Consider the following 18002-nt stretch of genomic DNA (forward strand, 5'->3'; position numbering starts at 1 on the left):
GTGACCTAAAGGTGAGCGAGTCCTTGAAAGAAATGGATAGAGGGCCATTCTTTGCCGACTTTGGAAAATAACACTCTTCCTGACAATTGCTTCTAAAAATTTCTTGATATATTCTAAATTCTTGAAGTATAAATGTTTAGGACAAAACAATATTATTTTACATGTTTTCAAATTCTAAAAATTATAATATTGTACATGAAAAAAATTGAGTTTGAAATTATTATATTGCGATGATAGAATTGGGGGATGAGAAATCGCTCTGTTAGGGTTTTGCATGTTGTACACTGCTTTTTCTGATTATGCTTCTGGTTTTGCATCTATCGTATTGCATTCATTGTTGGATCATTGGGGGTTTTTATTATGGCTCCAACCAGCGTTAGCCCAGTAATGTCTACTGGTGCTAGAGTTGCTGCAATAGATGTTCATGACACCTCCTTTGAACAAATGGCCGAGAAAGTTTGTTCCAAAAAAATTTCATGAGGTAAGCCCTCCTCCCCTGATATTGTTCTTAACGTTGAAGAGTTTGAAGATGCATGCAAATGGTTAGAGCACCATACCTTGATTGGGTATCTTGTGGGTCGCACTCCTCCTAAAAGCATACTCAAAGAATGGGTTACCAAGAGTTGGAGTTCACATGGAGTCTAGCTTGATGACATTTAGAGCCTTACAAAGGGCTTTTTCTTGTTCCACTTTGCGAACCCTTCCTAGGCCAACGTGATTTTCAACCACAGGTCGTGGTTAGTTAGGTCCTCAATGTTGGTGTTCTAGTGGTGTTCTCACAACTTCTCGGTGTTGGATGACAAAAAATTGAAAGTCCCTATCTAGGTCGAGTTTTTGGGCCTTCTAGTTCCCTACTGGCAGTTTATTCATGTTATTGCACAAACCCTTGGTCAGGTGGTCTGTGTCGAGCCAGAGAAAATTTTCAATGCACGTGCTCAAAGGAGGGTTTGCATTGAGGTAGGCCTCTCCCACAACCTTAAGGAATCTGTGGACATTCAAGTTAATGTGCATACCTTCTCTCAAAAGGTGCTCTACCTTAACCTACTAAACACCTGTTATAGGTTTCAGTTGGCTAATCACAAGATCAAGGACTGCCCTTTGGCTGTACCTCGCAACCCAACTCTTGCTAAGGAATCGTAGGCAAAGCCTGCTAATAATACCAAAAAAGATGAGTGGACAATCGTAACACACAAGGTTAAGGCTTCATTGTCGCTTAAGTAACAAGGGTCCTCCTTTGCACAACCCTCATTGGAGATTGTTTCTCTTACTACCTCAGTTGTGCCTGTCTCTCTGGTGGTTGAGCTACGTGTTTCAAACTGTGGTTCCTAGGGGATGGACTTGATTGTAAATGCTTCTCAACCTGCTTGGGTCCACACTCTACAGGCGGCTTCCGTGATTGTTCCTCTTGGGTCTCATGCTTTACATCACTTAAGAATCCTTGAAGGTCATGACAAAGACTCAGATGGTGGTTTGGAGAAGTGGAGGCTCATTTTTGTAGGAGTTGCCTCCCTGGCAGTCACCAACAACTCATTCTTAGACAACAGTTTATCCTCTGTTGGGGGTGAGGACGATATGCAATAATTGTTTCCATGAATTTTCTCTCGTGAAATGTTTGAGATCTCACTGACCTCTCTCGCAAGTACTATGTGTGAGATACTAGACGCAGGATTGGTATCTTGGATATCCTCTGTTTCAGGAAGTTAAGATTTTTGATTTCTTGTTAAGCACTGCATGTTGTGTTATTTGGCTAGATAGCATTATTTTTTCTTCTTAGCATGGCATTGCTCGAGGTGGTGTTGTTTCTCTTCTTTCACCTTGTTTAATTTCTTTGGTTGTTGCTCATGGTTCTAACCCCATGCATAGGATTGTTTGGATTTTGTTGTCCTTCCAAAATCATTCTTTTGGGATTGTTAATGTTTATGCTCCCAATTATCCTGATGAATGATCCAAACTTTGGCGTTGGATGGCAAATTCTCTATCACCTGCCCTTGGGTCATTTGTGGGGATTTTAGTATGGTTGAGATGGCCACTAACAAGGAAGGCATTTGCTATTTCACTGGACAAATGGAGTGCAATAAATTAGGTCTTTTTTGTCTCAATACTCACTGCTGCCATTTTGGTGGGGTTTGGCATACTTGGTCTAATTCTAGAGCTGGTTCTAACATGATTTTTAAAAGGCTTGATTGTGCGATGATCTCTGCACAATCTTTTTTTCTCTTTTCTGAAGAAAGGGCTTTACCTGTCATTCCCCTACCTGATGTGACCTTGTCAGATAACTTCCCCATCCTCTTTACTATAACCTAGCAAATAGCACAATGGTGCCCTTTTAAGACTCATTTATGTCATTGTTGAGTCATAAGCCCACCATGGCTCATATTTTGCATGATTTGAATTTAGAGCCTTGACCCCACACTCAATCTGGGTGGATACTGTGGTGGAATGATGTCATCACCCATATAGCCAGATTTCTTTGGATCTATGGTAGGCAACTTTCTCTGTACTGCAAGCATTCGTATGAAGCCACCATCAAAGATCTATGCGCCACCGCCTTGGACACTCTAACCTTGAATCCTTTCAACTCCAAACTGCAACTATGGCTTGCCAATCTTCATTGGCAAAAGCAAATTGCTAATAATTATGCTTCTAGGGGAGCCCAAATCAAAGCCCGTCTCCATTGGCTTCAGGTTGGCGACTAGGCTTTCAAAGAGTTTTTTCAAGCTCTTCGAGCTTGTCACACCTCTATGGGGATCTAAAGAATCAAAGATGGGTAGCAGGTTCTTTCAAATCTTCCTAACATTCTTTAGCTTTTGTTTATCATTACAAAAAGGTTTTCACTGCCCAAGATATCACTTTGGAGCATGAGCAAGCCTTGAAAGAGTGTATTGTTGTTGCTCCAAACCGAATTGCAGTTGAGCAACATGCATTTTGTGAGCAATTGCTTACCCTCAGTGACCTCAAGGAGGTTGTCTTTTCCATGGGGGATGAAAAGGCTCCTAGGTGTGATGGGTTTCCCTACAAATTTTACAAAAGTTTTTTGGGACTCTATTGGGCCATATGATGTACTTGGAAGCATTCCATTCCAAATCATTAGGCAAAATCATTAACAAGGGCAACATTAAGTTCATACCTAAATTTGGGGATTCAAAGGACATTTGTAATTGGCAGCCCATCACCTTGCTGAATGTTTCCTACAAAATCATAGCTAAAGCATTAATGCTCAAAATCTGTTGATCTTCTACCCTTGATTGTTTGACTAGAGTAGGCTGGCTTCATCAAATCCCATTTTATCCTAGACAACATCATTGTTGTCTAGCAGGGTATGGAATGGGCCCGCAAATCTAAGAAGCAAGCTCTTTTTCATAAAATTGACTTTGCTAAAGCTTATGATCGCATAGAATGGTATTTCATTCTTGCCATGCTTCATGCTGTTGGCTTCAAACCAATTTTTCTTCGGTCTATGGAAATGCTTTTTGGTGAGGCTTCTGCTTGCATCACCATCAATGGTAGGCAATCTGAGGCCTTTGGCCTCTTCAGATCCATTTGCTAGGGTTGTCCCTTGGCCCTTGCTCTTTATGTTTTGGTTGTCGAACATTTTGGATATTTGCTGGCTCATTCCATTTCTATTGGTCAGGTCCGTGGTAATTTGCTTCTAGAATTCCCATCCCAGCTGGTTAATGGTCATTTTGTTGATGACTCCTTTCTCACCCTCATTGAGGATGAAGCTAATGTCAACAACGCACTTAAATTCTTGGAAACTTTTTGCATGGCTTCTGGATTTTCCATTCAATGGCAAAATACGCTCTGTTACAAAAAATCAGGGTAAACTTTAAGAAAACCACCTCTAAAAAAGATATAAAATATTGGCAAATCTTTCATTATTTTGAAAAACAATAATTATTTATATTGGCGAAACTCTCAATTTTTTTATTCTAAATATGATTAATTTTGGCGATTATTTTTGAATCATAATTTTTTTGTATAAAATATTGATGAATCTCAATAATAATAGGAAGTTCATTAATCACCATGAAATATTACAAATCAAAATTGAACATTTTTTTACCTTGTGGAATGTTATGAGAATTGTTACATATACTTTAAATCAATAGTGAATAATAAATATTGGTGATATATCCCTAAATTAACTACAATAATTATGATAATTATTGGTCAGTTCAATTTAATTTCTCCAATAATATATTATATTTAGGTAACTCAAATCTATTCATGTAACGAATATTGTGGCGAATATTTGAGTTTAAATTTTTCAATAAAATAAATTATTGAGTGATTTTAAATATTCTAGAACTGAATTTTATAAAACTATGGCGATTTAGGTTGTATCAAATCTTAAATTATTAGCCAAATTACTAGCCAAAAAATTCTAAAATTAGCCAATTTACGAATATTAGCCACTAAATTATACCCTACAAACAATCCTTCCTCCCCGCTCTGCCATGGCTTGCTCAATTCTAATGGAGATAGATCCAGCATGGAGAGTTCTTTCAGGGTTTGCCTCGAGGACTTTGGCTCAAGCATCTAGGTATTCCCAACCCTCGGTGTCTGTTGTGTGATCAACTAGAATCTTTTTAGCATATATTCTGGTTCTGTTGTAGAGCTCAACAGTATTGGCTTTGGATTCATGATTTTTTTAGATCCTATAGGCTACAGCCATTTTCTTAGCATATGGTCCTACTTGGGGACTCCTTCAGAATACCCTACAAATTTTCTCAAATTTGGCATGCTTTTAGGTTGGAGATTTTGTTTACATTATGGAAAGATAGAAGTGTAGTGCTTTTCACTCACACTTTTCTAGATATCAATGTATCTATGTCTAGTAAAGCTTGCATATGTAATAATGTTTTGCTTCATATTCAAGTACAAGCTAACAAGGTGGCCCACTTGCAGGAGTTTCTCAATCATTGGGGCAGTGCTCCGTGTATGTTTGCCCAGGTGTCATCAGATTCCACTTCGGCAAATCAAACTCCACCCCATAGGGGCTGCTGCAAGGATAGCCTTTCGGCCTATTGCTCACATACGCCTCATTCTTAGTCCCCTTGCCGCTCTCCTAGCAATTGGGATGTTTAACACCGCCACTCTGCCTCTTTGTTGTGTGGCTCTGGGTGGTCCTTGGTTGCTCCTCCTGCTACCAGCTCCTCTTGCCATCGATCCTAAGTGGTCCTTCCCTCGCCTAGACCCGATCATTTTTCCTCCAAGGGTGAAGGGAGAAGATAAAGAAGTTGTTGCTATTGATAATGAATGGACTCCCCCTAAGCCTCCTTCCAACCTTACGAATAATTGGGGTTTTCATGATCATCATGATCTTCCTGCCTCAGTTGTCTAGCCACCTAAGGGCAGTTATGTTTTTTTTTCTATGAATAGTTAATTGTATCCGACTTGATGCCATGCAGACTCTTGCGGGTTGATCTTCTATCCTTTGACTATTCATCAAAAAAAAAATTTGAGTTCTTATAAAATATTTTTTAATACATCTTTTTTTCCTTTTTTTGATGAATAGTCCCTTCCTTATATTAGAAAAAATACAATAAAGTTACATATTCACAAAAAAAGGGGTTGGGGGATACAGGATCACCCTGCGAATTCATAGGTGATGCATGAGCATCCAGAGGTATAAGGGCAATCCTGTGTCACCCAAAAAAATGTACTTAGACTTAGTTTCTGTTTCATGTGTTTACATTTTTGGACACCCATTTGGGTCAAATAAAGGTTCCAACTCTCACAGTTCCACTATCAGTGAGCTAGAAAATCCCGAAAAAATAGGAGCATGTAATTGGGCCATCATTTTGGTAAACTAGAAGGTGTGAATTGGCCAGATGAATGTAATTGTAATTTAGAGCATTCCCAAAAAAGGATCAGGTCAAAAGGCCCCACGGTTTGAAAGTTATTGCAATTTTTCAGGTTTTGGAGACCTCCTAAGAATGCTTCAAAGTCAAGTTAGGGGCATTAAATGACCTCAAAAAGGGCCAAAAAATGGGGGATGAGCAAAGCTGTCCATAAGGCTATAGAGTGCTTTGAGAGCTTTCTGAAAATGTAAACAGTTCGTCAATCGGAGCTACGCTTCAAAAGTTATGCCTCCCAAAAGTTCGGTTACCGTTTCTGGATTCTTCTAAATTTGCGTCGACTTCTAACGCAGCTTCTGGAACCTTCTATTTGGTCGGTGGATGCCTACTAGCACTTTCTAGAATGTTCTCCTAGTCCTTAACCCTTCGGGGTCTATTTAAGGAGATTTCTGGCATTGTAAAAGACAATTCGAAGTGGAGTTTGAGAGGAGGTACTGAAGGGAGAAATTATCTACACATTTTTGCTATTGTAAGCCCTTAAGGCATGTTTTGAAGTTTATTTTCTATGTACTGAATGTACTAGCTTATTTTTCAGTTAATACAATTTCCCTTTTCTGTTGTGTCCATTCTGTTCTTGGGTTGTGTCCCCATCAAGTGGTGGAAGGGCTAGAGCTATTAATCCTAAGGACGTTAGAGCCCTCCAAAGGCAGGTACAAGCATTGCAAGAGGAGCTCCGTAGAGGAACAATTGTGGCCACAGGTGATGAAAGTGAAGATGACAATGAAGAAGATGAAATTGGACCAGAAGGGGAATTTGATGGGGAAGTTCTAAATCATGCAGAGGAAAGGCTTTTTAGGGCCATTACTAAGTTTGGGAAAAGACCTACAATTGAAGTGGGTGTATTTTCAGGAAATCTGAAACCAGATGAGTTGATCGATTGGATCAATGAACTGGAAGAATACTTTGAGTATGAGGATATCAGGGACCCAGATAGGGTTGAGTTTGCAAAGGCCAAACTAAAAGGCCATGCCAAAATCTGGTGGCAAGAGGTCCAATTGGAAAGAAATAGAAGAGGAAAGGAGAAGATCACAAGATGGGATCGCATGGTGGACAAATTGAAGAAGCAGTTAATTACTATGGACTACGAGCTTGATTTGTTTAAGAAGATGCATGGGTTAAAGCAAGTAGGAAGATTAGTCCAAGAATATATAGAGGAATTTTACCGACGCTTGATTAGAGCGGAGCATGCAGAAGCAAATAAGGAGAAGGTTGCTCGTTATATCAATGGGTTGCGACCTAACATCCAGGAGGAATTAAGTCTGGTAAGAATGACCAGCGTTGAAGAGGCATACTAGTTTGCCCTACGAGTTGAAGAGAAGCTGAATAAAAGGTTTGAAGGGAGACAAAGAGGGTGCAGTCAAGGAGGAAGGGGAAGCGGTAGATCATCTGGAGGCCGCAATGAAACCCAAAAGAAAAATGAAGATGTGGATACTAGCAGGAACCAAAGGGATGAGTGGTTCAACCGCTCCCATGATCAAGACTTTGGAAATCAGAGAGGAAGAGGTAGAGGACGTGGACAAGGAAGAGGAGGCTTTCGTGGTACCTATTTCCATTTCAATAAAGAAGTTCATCGCGCCTTTGAATGCCCTCAACGACAAGGAAGGACAGATAAGAGAGCTGAGGGAAAAGCTAGGGTTGCTCATGTGGATGAAGATGCACAATCATCACATTTAGAGGATGCAGAAAGAGGAGGGACCTTGGTAAATGAAAGAGTCCTACTAAGTGGTGAGATTGAACCAGGACAACGGAGGAGTTTGTTTCGTACTAGATGCAAGTGTGAGGATAAATGTTGTGACGTGATCATTGATGGTGGTAGCACTGATAACTTGGTATCAGAAGAGATGGTCTCTAAGTTGAAGCTCAAAAGGGAGAAACATCCCCAGCCCTATCGGATTGCTTGGGTAAAAGATGATCATAAGGTCCTGGTAAGTGAACAATGTTTAGTGAAATTCAAAATTGGGAGTTACCATGATGAAGTTCTCTGTGATGTTATTTCGATGGATGTTTGCCATCTATTGTTGGGTAGACCATGGCAGTTTGATAGACATGCAGTACATGATGGACATGCAAACACATACTCTCTGACAAAGGATGGAGTTCATCACAAATTGAAGTCCATGAAAAGGGAAGGTGAAAAGGTATGTAGCAGTGCTAGGATTTGTCTTGTTGATGAAAGGAAGTTTTTAGATGGCATGAAACATTAGCATCTGTGCTATGCTTTGATTCCTAGGAAAGATAAAGAAGGTAGTAGTGAAATACCACTTGAAGTTTCAGATTTACTGGGGGAGTTTGGAGATATTATCTCTGATAATATTCTAGATGGATTGCCACCAGTAAGGCAAATCAGTCATCAGATAGATCTGATTCCAGGAGCTAGTTTGCCTAACAAGGCTGCTCATAGGATGACTCCTACTGAAATAGAAGAGCTAAATAGACAGGTTCAGGAGATGTTGAGGAAGGGCTTGATTTGAGAGAGTCTGAGTCCATGTGTAGTACCTGTAGTACTCGCACCAAAGAAGGATGGAGAGTGGAGGATGTGTACAGATTCTCGAGCTATAAATAGGATAACCATCAAGTACCGATTTCCTTTGCCAAGGATGGATGATCTTATGGACTACTTTAGTGGAGCTCAGTACTTCACAAAGATAGATCTCAAGAGTGGCTATCATCAGATACGGATTCGAGAAGGAGATGAGTGGAAAATAGCCTTCAAGACCAAGGAGGGTCTTTATGAGTGGTTAGTCATGCCCTTTGGATTGACGAACGCCCCAAGCACCTTCATACGGCTCATGAATGAGGTACTTAAGAAGTTCTTGGGAAAAAAAATTATTGTCTATTTGGATGATATTTTAATTTTCAGCAAGACTTTTGAAGAACATTTACTACATATTCGTAGTGTCCTTGAAAGACTAAGGGAAGAGAAACTATTAATTAATCTGAAGAAGTGTATATTTGCAAAAAGGGAGTTAGTCTATTTGGGGTTTGTTATATCACCCGAAGGTCTAAAAATGGATCCAGAGAAGGTAAAAGCCATCTTGGAATGGCCTACTCCAAGGTCTGCTACTGAGGTAAGATCATTTTATGGTCTTGTTAGTTTTTACAAGAAGTTTATTAAGAATTTCAGTGGCATATGTGCACCCCTAACTGATACAATAAGAGGGGATAGAAAAGAGTTCAAATGGACTGCAGCAGCTGCGAGAAGTTTTGAATTGCTGAAGAAGAAGGTAACAGAACAACATGTGTTGGCACTTCCAGATTTTAGAAAGGTTTTCCAAGTAGATTGTGATGCCAGTGGCAGTGCTATTGGGGTTGTATTAAGCCAAGAAGGTAAGCCTATTGCATATTTTAGTGAAAAATTGAATGATGCAAAGAAGAAGTATTTTGTTTATGATCCAGAGTTCTATGCAATAGTTCAGGCCTTAAAGAAATGGAGGCATTATTTATTGCCAAAGGAATTTGTTTTGTATACTGATCATCAGGCATTACAGTACCTAAATAGCCAAGGTAAATTGAATCAGAGGCATATGAAGTGGGTAGAGTTCTTGTAGAGTTATGCATTTGTGTTGAAGCATAGAAGTGGAAAATCTAATAGGGTTACAGATGCACTAAGTAGGAGATAGTTGTTGTTTACAGTAATGCAGGTTGAAGTAGTTGGGTTTGATGAACTCAAAAATTTGTACCCCAAGGATCCTGATTTTGCTAAAGCATGGAAAGCTTGTAAAGAACCTGTTGCTGTAGATAGAACCAAGTGGTTAGACTATTTGATTCAGGATGGCATGTTGTTCAAGGGTAGTCAATTGTGCATTCCAAGGAGTTCCATGAGGGAAAATCTGATTAAGGAGAAACACAGTGGAGGGATGGCAGGACATTTTGGTCGAGATAAAACCATTGCCATTCTTAGAGAACATTATTTTTGGCCTCAAATTTCATAGGATGTGAAGAAGTTTGTACAGAGTTGCTAGGTTTTTCAAGTTGCCAAGGGGTTTAGTCACAATACTGGCCTATATCAGCCATTGCTTGTTCCATCAGGGCCATGGGAGGACATAAGCATGGATTTTGTTCTTGGATTTCCAAGGACACAAAGGGGTAATGACTCAGTATTTGTGGTGGTTGATAGGTTCTCCAAAATGGCACATTTCATTCCATGCCACAAAACTCATGATGTTGTCCATATTGTAGACTTGTTTTTCAAAGAGGTGGTAAGACTACATGATCTTCCAAGGAGCATTGTTTCTAAAAGAGATACTACATTTGTGGGGTATTTTCGGAGGACATTGTGGAAAAAGTTAAGAACTGACTTGAAATTCAGTTCCACACATCACCCACAAAATAATGGCCAAACAGAAGTGGTGAACAGAAGTCTGGGCAATTTGCTGAGATGTTTAGTTGGGGATAAGCCCAAGGGATGGGATTTGATTCTACCATAGACAGAGTTTTCTTATAATAGCTCTATAAATAGGAGTACTAGAAAATCACCATTCCAAATTGTATATGGGAATAGCCCAAGGACTGTACCAAAGCTGAGGAAGATACAAGGGGAGAGGACAAGTGTTGAAGCTAAGGAATTTGTTGAACATATCAAGCGTCTACATGAGGAGGTTCAAGCACACATTACCAAGATGAATCATGAGTATAAAGCTAGGGCTGATCAAAGGAGAAGACATAAGGAATTCCAAGTAGGGGATCTAGTCATGGTGCACTTACGAAAAGAAAGATTTCCAGCCGGTACTTACAATAAGCTGAAAATGAAGAAATTTGGCCCCTGCAAAATTTTGAAGAAACATGACTCAGGAAATGCATATGAGGTGGAGCTACCAGATGGTATTCACATTTCTCCCATTTTCAACATTGCAAATCTTACAGAGTATCATGATGATGGTGCAGATGAGGAGCTGGTGTTAGAGCCATGTCCAATTCCTGCTTCTAAGAAGGAGGAGATAGAAGACATTCTAGATCATCGTGTGGGTAGGAGTACCAGAAATAGTCAGTATGAAGAGTATTTGGTTAAGTGGAAAGGATGGTTGATCGAGAACTCAACTTGGATTTCAGCAGCTGAGGTTTCCCATTTGGGATTTCCTCTACCATTCATAAAGTGATAGGGTCACTTTTCAATCTACCCTGGGTGTCTGATAGAGGAGCATCCAAAGGTATAAGGGCAATCCTGTGTCACCCAAAAAATGTACTTAGACTTAGTCTCTGTTTCATGTGTTTGTATTTTTGGACACCCATTTGGGTAAAATAAAGGTTCCAACTCTCACAGTTCCACTATCAGTGAGCTAGAAAATTTTGAAAAAATAGGAGCATGTAATTGGGCCATCATTTTGGTAAACTAGAAGGTGTGAATTGGCCAAATGAATGTAATTGTAATTTAGAGCATTCCCAAAAAAGGATTAGGTCAAAAGGCCCCATGGTTTTAAAGTTATTGCAATTTTTTGAATCCTGGAGACCTCCTTAGAATGCCTCAAAGTTGAGTTAGGGGCATTAAATGACCTCAAAAAGGGCTAAAGAATGGGGGATGAGTGAAGCTGGTCTATAGGGCTATAGAGCACTTCAAGAGCTTTTCGAAAATGTAAACGATTCATCAATCGGAGCTACGCTTCAAAAGTTATACCTCCCGAAAGTTCGGTTACCATTTCTGGATTCTTCTAGATTTGCGTCGACTTCTAATGCAACTTCTGGAACCTTCTATTTGGTCGGTGGATGCCTACTAGCACTTTCTAGAATGTTCTCCTAGTCCTTAACCCTCCAGGGTCTATTTAAGGAGATTTCTGGCATTGTAAAAGACAGTTCGGAGTGGAGTTTGAGAGGAGGTACTGAAGGGAGAAATTATCTCCACATTTTTGCTATTGTAAGCCCTTAAGACATGTTTTGAAGTTTATTTTCTCTATACTGAATGTACTAGCTTATTTTTTAGTTAATACAATTTTCTTCTTTTTTTGTGTCCATTCTGTTCTTGGGTTGTGTCCCCATCAAGTGGTATCAGAGCTGGTTTTCCAGAGTGTGTAGACAGAGCGCCGACTGTGAGGCAGTTTGCACTAGGATTGTGTGGTTGTGGGTTTGAGTTAAGAAGATGCCTCCACGAAGAGGCGGTGGCGGAAGGGCTAGAGCTATTAATCCTAAGGAGGTTAGAGCCCTCCAAAGGCAGGTACAAGCATTGCAGGAGGAGCTCCGTAGAGGAACAATTGTGGCTGCAGGTGATGAAAGTGAAGATGACAATGAAGAAGATGAAATTGGACCAGAAGGGGAATTTGATGGGGAAGTTCTAAATCATGTAGAGGAAAGGCTTTTTAGGGCCATTACTAAGTTTGGGAAAAGACCTACAATTGAAGTGGGTGTATTTTTAGGAAATCTAAAACTAGATGAGTTGATCGATTGGATCAATGAACTGGAAGAATACTTTGAGTATGAGGATATCAGGGACCCAGATAGGGTTAAGTTTGCAAAGGCCAAACTAAAAAGGCCATGCCAAAATCTGGTGCCAAGAGGTCCAATTGGAAAGAAATAGAAGAGGAAAGGAGAAGATCACAAGATGGGATCGCAATGTGGACAAATTGAAGAAGCAGTTCATTCCTATGGACTACGAGCTTGATTTTTTTAAGAAGATGCATGGGTTAAAGCAAGTAGGAAGATCAGTCCAAGAATATATAGAGGAATTTTACCGACTCTTGATTAGAGCGGGGCATGCAAAAGAAAATAAGGAGAAGGTTGCTCGTTATATCAATGGGTTGCGACCTAGGATCCAGGAGGAATTAAGTCTGGTAAGAATGACCAGCGTTGAAGAGGCATACCAGTTTGCACTAAGAGTTGAAGAGAAGCTGAATAAAAGGTTTGAAGTAAGACAAAGAGGGTGTGGTCAAGGAGGAAGGGGAAGCGGTAGATCATCTGGAGGCCGCAATGAAATCCAAAAGAAAAATGAAGATGTGGGTACTAGCAGGAACCAGAGGAATGAGGGTTTCAACAGCTCCCATGATCAAGACTTTGGAAATCAAAGAGGAAGAGGTAGAGGACGTGGACAAGGAAGAGGAGGCTTTCGTGGTACCTGTTTCCATTGCAATGAAGAAGGTCATCGTGCCTTTGAATGTCCTAAACAACAAGGAAGGACAGATAGTAGAGCTGAGGGCCAAGCTAGGATTGCTCATGTGGATGAAGATGCACAATCATCACATTCAGAGGATGCAGATAGGTGAAAGACCTTGGTAAATGAAAGAGTCCTACTAAGTGGTGAGATTGAACTAGGACAACGGAGGAGTTTGTTTCGTACCAGATGCAAGTGTGAGGATAAATGTTGTGACGTAATCATTGATGGTGGTAGCACTGATAACTTGGTGTCAGAAGAGATGGTCTCTAAGCTGAAGCTCAAAAGGGAGAAACATCCCCAACCCTATCGGATTGCTTGGGTAAAAGATGATCATAAGGTCCTGGTAAGTGAACAATGTTTAGTGAAATTCAAAATTGGGAGTTACATGATGAAGTTCTCTGTGATGTTATTTTGATGGATGTTTTCCATCTATTGTTGGGTAGACCATGGCAGTTTGATAGACATGGAGTACATGATGGACATGCAAACACATACTCTCTGACAAAGGATGGAGTTCGCCACAAATTGAAGCCCATGAAAAGGGAAGGTGAAAAGGTATGTAGCAGTGCTAGGATTTGTCTTGTTAATGAAAGGAAGTTTTTAGATGGCATGAAACATCAGCATATGTGCTATGCTTTGATTCCTAGGAAAGAGAAAGAAGGTAGTAGTGAATTACCACTTGAAGTTTCAAATTTACTAGGGGAGTTTGGAGATATTATCTCTGATAATGTTCCATATGAATTGCGACCAATAAGGCAAATCAGTCATCGGATAGATCTGATTCTAGGAGCTAGTTTTCCTAACAAGGCTGCTCACAGGATGACTCCTACTAAAACAGAGGAGCTAAATAGACAGGTTCAGGAGCTGTTGAGGAAGGGCTTGATTCGAGAGAGCCTGAGTCCATGTGCACTACCTGCAATACTCGCACCAAAGAAGGATGGAGAGTGGAGGATGTGTACAGATTCTTGAGCTATAAATAGGATAATCATCAAGTACCGGTTTCCTTTTCCAAGGATGGATGATCTTATGGACTGCTTTAGTGGAGCTCAGTACTTCACAAAGATAGATCTCAAGAGTGGCTATCATCAGATACGGATTTGAGAAGGAGATCAGTGGAAAACAACCTTCTAGACCAAGGAGGGTCTTTATGAGTGGTTAGTCATGCCCTTTGTATTGACGAATGCCCAAAGCACCTTCATGTGGCTCATGAATGAGGTACTTAAGAAGTTCTTGGGAAAATTTGTTATTGTCTATTTGGATGATATATTAATTTTCAGTAAGAAATTTGGAAGAACATTTACTACATATTCGTAGTGTCCTTGAAAGACTAAGGGAAGAGAAACTGTTAATTAATCTGAAGAAGTGTATCTTTGCAAAAAGGGAGTTAGTCTATTTGGGGTTTGTTATATCACCTGAAGTTCTAAAAATGGATCCAGAGAAGGTAAAAGCCATCTTGGAATGGCCTACTCCAAGGTCTGCTACTAAGGTAAGATCATTTCATGGTCTTATTAGTTTTTACAGGAAGTTTATTAAGAATTTCAGTGGCATATGTGCACCCCTAACTGATACAATAAGAGGGGATAGAAAAGAGTTCAAATGGATTGCAGCAGCTGTGAGAAGTTTTGAATTGTTGAAGAAGAAGGTAACAGAACAACCTGTGTTGGCACTTCCAGATTTTAGAAAGGTTTTCTAGGTAGATTGTGATGCCAGTGGCAGTGCTATTGGGGCTTTATTAAGCCAAGAAGGTAAGCCTATTGCATATTTTAGTGAAAAATTGAATGATGCAAAGAAGAAGTATTCTGTTTTTTATCAAGAGTTCTATGCAATAGTTCAGGCCTTAAAGAAATGGAGGCATTATTTATTGCCAAAGGAATTTGTTTTGTATACTGATCATCAAGCATTACAGTACCTAAATAGCCAAGGTAAATTGAATCAGAGGCATATGAAGTGGGTAGAGTTCTTGCAGAGTTATACATTTGTGTTGAAGCATAGAAGTGGAAAATCTAACAGGGTTGCAGATGCACTAAGTAGGAGACAGTTGTTGCTTACAGTAATGCAGGTTGAAGTAGTTGGGTTTGATGAACTCAAAAATTTGTACCCCGAGAATCCTGATTTTGTTGAAGCATGGAAAGCTTGTAAAGAACCTGTTGATGTAGATAGAACCAAGTGGTTAGACTATTTGATTTAGGATGGCATGTTGTTCAAGGGTAGTCAATTGTGCATTCCAAGGAGTTCCATGAGGGAAAATTTGATTAAGGAGAAACACAGTGGAGGGATGGTAGGACATTTTGGTCGAGATAATACCATTTCCATTCTTAGAAAACATTATTTTTGGCCTCAAATTTCACAGGATGTGAAGAAGTTTGTACAGACTTGCGAGGTTTGTCAAGTTGCCAAGGGGTTTAGTCACAATACTGGCCTATAGTAGCCATTGCCTGTTCCATCAAGTCCATGGGAGGACATAAGTATGAATTTTGTTCTTGGATTGCCAAGGACACAAAGGGGTAATGACTCAGTATTTGTGGTGGTTGATAGGTTCTCCAAAATGGCACATTTCATTCCATGCCACAAAAATCATGATGTTGTCCATATTGTAGACTTGTTTTTCAAAGAGGTGGTAAGACTACATGGTCTTCCAAGGAGCATAGTTTCTGACAGAGATACTAAATTTGTGGGGTATTTCTGGAGGACATTGTGGAAAATGTTAAGAACCGACTTGCAATTCAGTTCCACGCATCACCCACAAACTGATGGTAAAACAGAAGTCTGGGCAATTTGCTGAGATGTTTAGTTGGGGATAAGCCCAAGGGATGGGATTTGATTCTACCACAAGTAGAGTTTGCTTATAATAACTCTATAAATAGGAGTACTGGAAAATCACCATTCCAAATTGTATATGGGAATAGCCCAAGGACTGCACCAGAGCTGAGGAAGATAGAACAAGTGGAGAGGACAAGTGTTGAAGCTGAGGAATTTGCTAAACATATCAAGCGTCTACATGAGGAGGTTCAAGAACACATTACCAAGATGAATCATAAGTATAAAGCTAGGGCTGATCAAAGGAGAAGACATAAGGAATTCCAAGTAGGGCATCTAGTCATGGTGCACTTACGAAAAGAAAGATTTCTAGCCGGTATTTACAACAAGCTGAAAATGAAGAAATTTGGCCCCTGCAAAATTTTGAAGAAACATGACTCGGGAAATGCATATGAGGTGGAGCTGCCAGATGGTATTCACATTTCTCCCATTTTCAACATTAAAAATTTAACAGAGTATCATGATGATGGTGCAGATGAGGAGCTGGTGTTAGAGCCATGTCCAATTCCTGCTTCTAAGAAGGAGGAGATAGAAGACATTCTAGATCATCGTGTGGGTAGGAGTACCAGAAATAGGCAATATGAAGAGTATTTGGTGAAGTGGAAAGGATGGCCGATCGAGGACTCAACTTGGATTTCAGCAGCTGAGGTTTCCCATTTGGGATTTCCTCTACCATTCATAAAGTGATAGGGTCACTTTTCAATCTACCCTGGGTGTCTGATGCAGGAGCATCCAGAGGTATAAGGGCAATCCTGTGTCACCCAAAAAAATGTACTTAGACTTATTTTCTATTTCATGTGTTTGCAATTTTTGGACACCCATTTGGGTAAAATAAAGGTTCCAACTCTCACAGTTTCACTATCAGTGAGCTAGAAAATCCCAAAAAAATAGGAGCATGTAATTGGGCCATCATTTTGGTAAACTAGAAGGTGTGAATTGGCCAGATGAATGTAATTTTAATTTAGAGCATTCCCAAAAAAGGATTAGGTCAAAAGGCCCCACTATTTGAAAGTTATTGCAATTTTTTGAGTTTTGGAGACCTCTTAAGAATGCTTCAAAGTCAAGTTAGGGGCATTAAATGACCTCAAAAAGGGCCAAAAAATGGGGGACAAGTGAAGCTGGTCCATAGGGCTATAGATCGCTTCAAGAGCTTTCCAAAAATGTAAATGGTTCATCAATCGGAGCTACGCTTCAAAAGTTATGCCTCCCAGAAGTTCGATTACCATTTTTGGATTCTTCTAGATTTGCGTCGACTTCTAACGCAGCTTCTGGAACCTTCTATTTGGTCGGTGGATGCCTACTAGCACTTTCTAGAATGTTCTCCCAGTCCTTAACCCTCCGAGGTCTATTTAAGGAGATTTTTGGCATTGTAAAAAATAGTTCGGAGTGGAGTTTGAGAGGAGGTACTGAAGGGAGAAATTATCTCCACATTTTTTCTATTGTAAGCCCTTAAGGCATGTTTTGAAGTTTATTTTCTCTGTACTGAATATACTAGCTTATTTTTTAGTTAATACAATTTCCCTTTTCTTTTGTGTCCATTTTGTTCTTGGGTTGTGTCCCCATCAATAGGCCACTGGCCAGAAATTAGCTATTCATCAAAAAGCTTTAGAACACAACAGAAAACAAAGAAATCCTCAAGCTGCCAACACAGCACCGACCAAGGAAGGAGGATCCTTATCATCAAAGCCCCACCCAAAAGTGGGGAGAGTAGATGGCTCCGGGGGAGCCCAACCATCATTCGTAGCAGCAACATTATCTTTGTCTTTCTCTCCCTCAGGACTAGGAGGAGAAATGGCTACCCACTTGGGGTCTAAGTGAGTAGAGGACCAACCAGCAGTAGGACCAGCAAGAGGAGCCATTGGGGACCACCCCGAACTGGACCTTTGAGGAGGTAAGGCCAAGCGGTGCCAATCACCAGAACCTTTAGAAACACGACACCGACCAAAAGCACCACCACTAGGAGAGTGGTGTTGTTGAGAGCGAGGCATGCATGAGCGGCGAGAAAAATTGCTACGTCCTCGATGGCAACCACAAGGAGGGGTACAATCGCTGGAGGCCAAATTCGATGGACACAAGCAATTGTATAGGGGACATTTCCCCAATGAGCCAAAAGCTCCTGTAACATAATTTATTATTAATGATAATACAGTTCAATTTAAAATGATAATTCTCACTTGTACCCATTCCTAATCATCACAAAATTTTTTTAATAAATACATAAGTTAACCTTAATAATAATTCTCACT

The sequence above is a fragment of the Cupressus sempervirens genome, chromosome 8 (assembly GCF_028749045.1).
Source record: "Cupressus sempervirens isolate cs-2001-9-10 chromosome 8, ASM2874904v1, whole genome shotgun sequence".
Taxonomy (NCBI): domain Eukaryota; kingdom Viridiplantae; phylum Streptophyta; class Pinopsida; order Cupressales; family Cupressaceae; genus Cupressus; species Cupressus sempervirens.